Genomic DNA, 7,347 nt, shown 5'->3' with positions numbered 1-7,347 from the left:
ATGAGGGCGGGCGTTCCCTTCGTTCACGAAGTCCTAACTGAAGTAACATCATGTCGGAATGCACAGCACCTCTTATCAGCTGTTCCACACGAACCTTATCCACCAATCTAGGAGACAGTCCATCACGTTCCACTACTTTGTGCAGGGCTTTATCAATCCGTCTTAGAAACTCAGACAGAGCCTCACCTGAATTTTGACGCATCAAAGCGAAACTTAAAGTACAAGTCCTCCCCAGACTCAGATGACCCAAATGTGCTCTCTAATGCCTCCAAATATTGCAATGCACTTGCCTCAGGATTGGAGAAACGAACTGCTCTTATTATTTCCAATGCCGGTCCTTTGACACTTTCAATAATTCTTAACGTCGTTTTCTTTTTGATTGCATTCACACTCTGTTATCATTAAGCGGGCCTGTTCCATCCAGTTCTCCATACTTTCCTCTCCCATGGGTGTTGGCATTATGGCAGAAAAAGTGCGTAGGCGTCTGTAAGCACTGCTTTCTCCAGAGGTTTTACAGTCTTTTCCAAAATCTCACCCACGGCCCGTATGATGGATTCTGGGGACCCATCGGCTGAACTGCGGGGAGAAAACAAAGCTTGTACATCCGCTAATGACTTTCCTTCTCCCGTCAGAAACTTTGTAAGCTTTTCAGTAAATCCATCTGATGGAGTGTCAGGTAAGGTGTCTTTTGTAGAGACTACTACGACTGTCCAGGGTTCACCTGTTTCATCAGGCGTCAATTCTGGTGGTATACTGCGTGACATCAACAGTTTGTTTGCATTCACACAATACTAGCATAGAATGTGAGGTAGGTCCTTCTCTGGTGTCTCTTACACGAACTCTTCCTAGTGATTTTACCCCTTGCATTACATCTTCAATAACTGCCACTTCTGTGCGTGTGGGTACATTCAACAACATCACAGCATGTGTCTCGCAGATGCCCACTTCTTCACACCAACTGGTTAACTCTGCTTTTAAAGAAGGGTGTTTTCCCAAAGCCATGTTGTGGGTGTATTTAACCACTGTCACTTAGAAGGCCTGTTAGTTTGTGCTTAACTGTGCTCTTTTTTTCCTTAAAGGTTTGACTTATGAGAGAGGAGTGATCCCGGACGAGCCCCCACTTTGTGTAGCACCCCCTCTCTTTCTGATGTAGAAATTTATAAGGGATTGCTCTTGGTTCATAAATAAATGCCTTGTGTTGTTGGATTAAGGCCCCCTCTCCTGATCTTACCTTTTATATACGTTATTTCCTGTGACGATACCCTTGAAAACAAACAAGATGGTTCACGGATAGAAAAATATAATTTAATGAAATAGAAAAGAAAAGCAAGATACTTCAATTAAGAAAAATACTTCCTAACTCCTAATTTTCTCCAAACCACGTATCTCCCTCCCTCTTTAGGTTATAGGAAAACAGACAATGTAATGAATAAATAAATCAAATCAACGTAACAAACAGCAACAACAGTGGGCCCACAAAATCACACACAATCACACACACACACACACACCTCCCGTTGCAGGCCTGTGTCGTGGCTGAGTGTGCGTTGAGGCCTTGAAACTGAAACTGGCGCTTCACTCGAATGAGCAAACGAAAAAACAAACACAAAGTACCGCTTCTTCCCGTTCCCGGATCGCGATCTCTAAATATTCCACGAGCGTCGATCGTCCCACGATGCGGAGGAACACCCAACGTTTCGGTAGCTGGAGTGCGCTATCGGAGGAATAAAAGAAAAAAAAAGTCCTGCGATCTTGAGATCCAAGCGAAGAAAACGTCTATCCACGGTACCACGGCGACAGCGATCGTGTGAGCGTTTTGACACACGAACACTATAGTACAGCTGATGGTAACGCAGCGGCGATGTCCGTAAACGTTCTTGAGAAAACGCTGATAAACTCGGCGTTAATATTAACTGTATGTTAATAATCAATACAAAGAAAAAAAAACACGGGTAACGACAATTGAGCGAAAAGCCCAATTTTCCCTAATCTCTCGCAAGTTCGTTCGACTCACGACTCTCCTTTTTCCTTCTCTTCTATTAACCAATCAGATTCCTCTCACCTACTTTGGGGCGGGTTTAAATTACAGGATATCAATCAATGAAAACCAAACAAGTTAGATTGTATGCACCACGTTTTCCCCTGTGCATTTCTACCTAACTTTACGCTACATAACGTAATATGCAAAAAGGTAACTTTAAAAAAAAAAAAAAGGAAAGAGTAAACATTACAAATACAAATTAAAACAAACTGAATAAAATACATACTTAAACCCTATCTATTTTCTATGGGGTTACATTTATCATTAGGTAATTTATATAATTTAATTGTATGGTTTATTGGTTTATTTTGGCCTTGGGGATGTTTGAAGTCAATGCTGCTTGTATTAAATTTTACTCGTTACCAATTGTGGCGTAGTAGCGCTGTTCCCGGAAAGTCACAGTTTACATCTTACACTAGTTTTTCCTCACACTTAAAGACTGCTGTTGGTGGGTGCACGCACGCGTCGTCTGCTGCGTGTGAGTAAGTGCGCGTGTGGTCGTCCGCTAAACCCCTTTTCTTTAAGAGTCACTGTTGCTTAGGTCAGGTTTATCTCCGCTGAGGTAGTTGAGTGAATAGTTCACGGCCTACCTGGAGTCAACACTCAGTCAGTGCTTACAGGCCTGGCGAAACTCCTCCAGATTACAGCGCTCCAATCCCGTGTAGTCTGTTTAACGAGTCATGAACGGACAGATCCTCGTCCACTGTGCAGCATTAAAGGACACCATCATCTCCTGCTGAAGACTCCGTTGCGGGACTTGTACTCCGAAGGTTCATCTTTTGGCCGTCCAGTCTCCGCGAGGAAAGAAGCAGCTTGCAGGTACTTCCGAATCCTAGCCCTCCTCCACTGGGTAGCAAGCGAACAAATCTTTCATAACACGGTAAATTCCGTCTCTTCATTTCAGGTTCAGCACATTCTATGTTCACTTTTTCACTCAATAAACAAAAGGCTCAGTTTAGCGGTCAAACTACCATACTATGAATACGCACCCATTTGCTGCATTGCATTGTGGGTCTTGTAGTTTTGTGTGTAACTGTTGCTGTCATGACTATCTATTTTAGAACCAGCCGATATCAAAATAATCTGCAGGAGCGGGCCAAATATTATTGCCTGTTGCAGACCACTAGATTAGAGCAAGGTTCAAGCATTCCTTAAATGGCCCCTACCTTCTACCATTAATGACATTATAACAGAAATAGAACCGTCCCATACTGAACTTGATGTCCCAAGCTAATTTCCACTTGCAGTAAGTAGTATAAATAGCAGAAAATGCTATTTGCACTTAGTGTAAAGTATATTACTAAATACTGCAGCTACTTGAGTTAGTATAAATAGAATCCATTGCTATTTGGATTTAGTGTAAAATTAGGTGCCAAAATATAAATCGGAAAACATAATCAGATATAAAATTATTGGTTGTAAAAAAAAAAATTAATACAAAATTTGGAGTCACATACACTTACCATTCCAAATTAATTAAAATCTAAACTTAACATTCTAATTTTCAGTTAACAGTCAATAATTGGATAACAAGCATTAGGACTTGATCAGGAAAATGAACCGGAATGAACATCACTAAATTTGTTGCCTGTGATGTCTCTGAAGCAGCTCCTTATTCACCATCAGCTGATCTTGAGGAAACTGGACTAACAGATGAAAACTACAATAAAAACACACAGAAAGTCTCATATAAGTCTGGGTCGTTACTGCTGTCATGTCACATGAGCAGATCCAGCTCAGAACAAACACTATATTATTATTACGGATATGAATGAACAACTGATCATAGATTAATAACAGTATATGATCAACAACTACTATCACTTAGCGACTAAAGACTAAAATATTCATATTCATAAATCAGTCACATCACAGAATTAAAATTAATTTTAAAAGTACAGAGACTGAAGAGGAACTGAATTATTATCTCAGATTCTCCAATATAACACACACAGAAGGTCTGTTACTCAATGTATAAACTTCAAATAAACAAGCACTCACAATAGTCTAATGTCTCCAGGTTATAATGTGGATCCTTCTTCAGATCAGAGAGTAACTTCATACTAAAATCTCTTAGTTTATTGCCAGACAGATCCAGTTCTCTCAGGTGTGAGGGTTTGATCTCAGAGCTGAAACCAGAGCAGCACAACCTTCATCTGTGATACCACAATCCCACAACCTGTAGAGAACAGTGACACCATGTGAATTGTAGTTTCAGTTTTTATTGAGCAGAAGAGGAGATTTAATGATGAGCACTGCCACAAAACTGCTGCGGATAGAATGAGATTTCTTTATTTTGATGCTCAATGGTGCTGTTTGAAACTGTCACAAGCTTCAGGACTGAACAAAAACACAAAGCTGAATGTGAGATATTATTACATAGTGATGTAAGAATGGATCTGTCTGGAGAAACAGTCACTTGCTTCTCTAATAAGCATCTACAGGAGGGCATTTGCTTCACAGTGTTCCCCATTACATCTAATTTATTATCTCTTGGGATAATAATGTTGTATAATATTGTGTCATGTTTTATCTCATCTGTTAACATAGATAATGTGCTGAACTCAAGAAATTTTCAAGGTTTTAAATGTACAGAAGTAAGACTAATGCCTACACATGCACTGGGATAATGTTAATGATATTTTCTTTGGACTCATTGCCTGTTTATCTGTAGCTTTATTGTCTTGGGTCTTTATATTCCACTTGAATAACTTTTCTCAGGATATAAAACCTGGATAAGACAGGGATGGACCTAAACCTCTTTGATATTCCAGTGAAATTAATCACAGGATTACTATTGTATATATTATCTCAAAGTTCATTATTAATCAAACTATCATAAGCAAAATGATAGTATAAAATTTAGTTTTTACTCAATTCTTAGAATTGACATTAAAGGTTTTACTACTTTTGACAATCAGAAAGATCTTACCTCAGTGTCTCCAGTTTACAGTGAGGATCCTGTAGTACATCAGAGAGCAGCTTCACTGAATTTCCAAGATTATTCCTTGACAGATGCAGTTCTCTCAGGTGTGACGGGTTTGATTTCAAAGCTGAAGCCAGAGCAGAACAACCTTCTTCTGTTACGCCACAATCCCACAACCTGTAGAGAACAATAATACACTCTTCAGGTCTAAAATGTCAGAACACAAAACATCTAAATTTAATATAAAACAATTACAAACCCTTGTGTTGAATATTGTAAAGGGACTGACAAAACCAGAGATGTGCAGATTCAGGTATAAACCTTTATTTAAAACCATGGTCAAAATAAGTGTCCATAAAAACCAAGACTGTAGAACATAGAATGAAATCATGACATTAACCCCTCAAAGAGTGGCTTCCTGACACGTCAAGGAAGAGAGCGGTGGTGTGCAAAGCTGAACAGGCCTCCTTGTGCACGGAAACAGTAAGGCAAGGAACCATGGAGGAAACTAACAAGTAGAGAATCAGAACAAACACTTTAAAATAAGTGAAGCAGACGGCATTGGAGCATTCCAGGGTGTAGGAAGGTGTGAAAAACAGGAGCCCACCAGGGCAGAGCAGGCAGAAACAGAGGACCGCCAAGACAGAGAAGATGGGTCCGAGTCCACCAGGGTGGAACAGGAAAGCACCACAGCGGATCAGGCTTATAAAGGAACCCACAGTAGAGATTGGGGCCTTGGAAAAACTGAGATAGAAAAACAGAGAGCACATACAGTCTCAAGGACTGGGTCAGGGAACACAAGTACATTAAGAGTTTCCCTGGTGACAACTGAGCATGCAGACAATTTGTAGTGAAGCCCATTGACCGAAACTGGACAGGCAGACAATACACCCACAGGTTCATTAGTTTTGAATGGACATACAGACTTTTAAGAATCAGATTTAACTGGAGAGTTCAAACAAACAGGCAGTTCACAATTGGGTGCATCGACTGACACTGGATTGGCAGACAGTTCCTTTATTGAGGCAGGATAAACAGACTGTTCGTAATCAGGTCCACTGATTGTAACTAGACACACAGTTCAAAATCTGACTTATTGAGGGGAAACTGGAGAGGCAAGTAGTTTACAAAGAGATTCCTGGATTAAGATGGGGTAGACTGACACCTCAAAACAAGTTGTATTAAAATTCAAGAATTGTAGACTTTACAGTGACTGAAGCTGGTCACACAGACAATACATACTCAGACCTATTAACAGAAACTGGACAAATGGATGGTTCAAAAAACAGACTTAATGACAAAATCAGGACCAGCAGATAAATCAAGTTCAGACTCACAAACAGAGAGCTGAACTGAGTTCACAACCAGCCAGACAGACTTGTTCAGAGCCCTAGTTCAGAGCCGTGTCAGGTCAGGAAAATAATTTGTAGAAGTCCCATATTGCCGTAACTGGACAAGTCAAGGATATGCACACAGCCTCCATAGCCATGATAGGACAGGACAGAGAGGACATCCCTTATGGCTGTGATAGAAAAGGAGGGAAATTTACTGTCAGTGTCCTTAACTGTGAGACAGCAAACTGAGAGTTTATAATTGAGCACCACTGACACCTTTGGAGGTTCTGTAGCAGAGGCCGCCACCTCTGGAGAGATCACAGTGAATGCATCCACCTCAAGCAGTTCTGTGGTGTTGTATGCAGCCCAAACACAACATAAGCAATCCCCATAATTGCAAATGCTTCAGACAGAGGAATTAGTTCAGGACCACAAGATATCACCAACTTGATATCAAAATAGAATACCAAAAGACAACTTGTTTCATGTGCTAGAGACAGGACATAATCAAACTCCGGAAGATTGGCTGAGATGTGACAAGAAGGTCTGACTTGACACAACTCATGAAGATGAGTTGTGACTTGACAGGGTGTTGTTTTGCCCGCCATTTTATGCCCGGATCTAAGTGCAAAGCTTTATTCAAAAACATGGTCAAAACAGGCAGGGTCAAAACAGTGTAATGATTAAAGAATGCTGTGAAAATTATTGTTAATCCAAAATTACTGTTAATTATTGTTTCCAACACGGTGGACAAAATTATATACACAATTTTGAGCACTCCAGGGTGATTATGAACATGAAATTATCCAGCCATGGCCTCCTGTTTCCCGGAAAATACATAGCAGGGAAAACAAAACATGGTTAAGTTTATGCAACTTGCCCCAGATTGCGCCTTTACATGTAATAGATTACTCCCCAACCCTGTTTATCTGGGAGTTGTGTATATAAAGTTGCTTCATGTGTCAGTTTAAATATGATCTTACCACAGTTCCTCCAGTTTACAGTGAAGATTCTGTAGTACATCTGAAAGCAGCTTCACTGAATTT

The 7,347-nt window shown here is 40.3% G+C and overlaps 1 pseudogene; it reads right to left on the bottom strand.

Moving 5' to 3' along the window:
- Positions 1–3,070: 3,070 nt before the first annotated feature.
- The window catches only part of LOC122357029, a 13,939-nt pseudogene continuing 9,662 nt past the window's right edge, over positions 3,071–7,347 (bottom strand).

This window comes from Puntigrus tetrazona, chromosome 13, assembly GCF_018831695.1.
Source record: "Puntigrus tetrazona isolate hp1 chromosome 13, ASM1883169v1, whole genome shotgun sequence".
Taxonomy (NCBI): domain Eukaryota; kingdom Metazoa; phylum Chordata; class Actinopteri; order Cypriniformes; family Cyprinidae; genus Puntigrus; species Puntigrus tetrazona.
Note: the sequence above shows the minus strand (reverse complement) of the source record. Positions and strands in the feature narration are given on the sequence as shown.